Genomic DNA, 1,110 nt, shown 5'->3' with positions numbered 1-1,110 from the left:
TAGACCAGGCTGGTCTCGAACTCACAGAGATCCGCCTGTCTCTGCCTCCCGAGTGCTGGGATTAAAGGCGTTCGCCACCACCGCCCAGCAACAAATGGTTTTAGAACTCATCCTGAACGACTGTCTCATGCCAGCTGTCACCACTTTTTTTTTTTTTTCATTTCAAGACAGGGTTTCTCTATGTAACAGTCCTGGTTGTCCTGGAACTCACTCTGTACACCGCCTGTCTCTGCCTCCCAAGTGCTGGGATTAAAGGAGTGCGCCACCCAACTGTACCACCCAGCCAGCTGTCACCACTTTGATAGGTCCTTCTCTAGTCCACCATCCAGATTTATCAAACCACCAAGCCTGTACTATCCCCGATGTGTGAATTCAGATACCCGCCTCTAATTCAAAGACTGCCGCTTGATAACGATGTCTTACTTCAGCAGCAAGTGGCCAGAATGAACTCAGTGCCACCTAGCCTCCGCCACCACCTCCTTTTCTACAAAATTGTCCCTCTGTTCCTTTTACACAGACAAAAAGGCTGAAAATATTATGTCATGTTTATGAGGAGTGTGGCCGGGCGGTGGTGGCACACGCCTTTAATCCCAGCACTTGGGAAGCAGAGGCAGGCAGATCTCTGTGAGTTTGAGGCCAGCTTGGTCTATAGGCTTCAAAGCTGAGAAACCCTGTCTCTAAAAACAAAACGGAACAAAACAAAAAAAAGTGAGGAGTATGTCCTCAGAAACGGGCCTTCCAGGTAGCAAGGCCCCAAACAGAGAGAGCTGCCGGCAAGGGCATACTCGGCTTCCGCAGTGTCCAGGGCCTAGAAGCTGCTGGGAACTGGTACAATGCATAAGTCATGTACTCACTAGGCTCACTGTCCTGCGGAATTTTCCAGATGCTTTTTTTTTCCCTCGAGACAGGTTTCCTCTATAGCTTTGGAGCCTCTCTTGGAACTTGCTCGTAGACCAAGTTGGCCTAGAACTTACAGAGATCCATCTGTTTCTGCTTTCCAAGTGCTGTTTTTGTTTGCTGGGATTAAAGGCGTGCGCCACCACCTCCAGATGTTTTTTTTATCTTAAGATGTGCTTGAGATGTACCTAGCCCAGCTCAAACCACAAAATT

This window comes from Microtus ochrogaster, unplaced genomic scaffold, assembly GCF_000317375.1.
Source record: "Microtus ochrogaster isolate Prairie Vole_2 unplaced genomic scaffold, MicOch1.0 UNK57, whole genome shotgun sequence".
NCBI classification, from domain to species: domain Eukaryota; kingdom Metazoa; phylum Chordata; class Mammalia; order Rodentia; family Cricetidae; genus Microtus; species Microtus ochrogaster.
The sequence above is the reverse complement of the archived record's forward strand: the minus strand, read 5'-3'. Positions refer to the sequence as shown.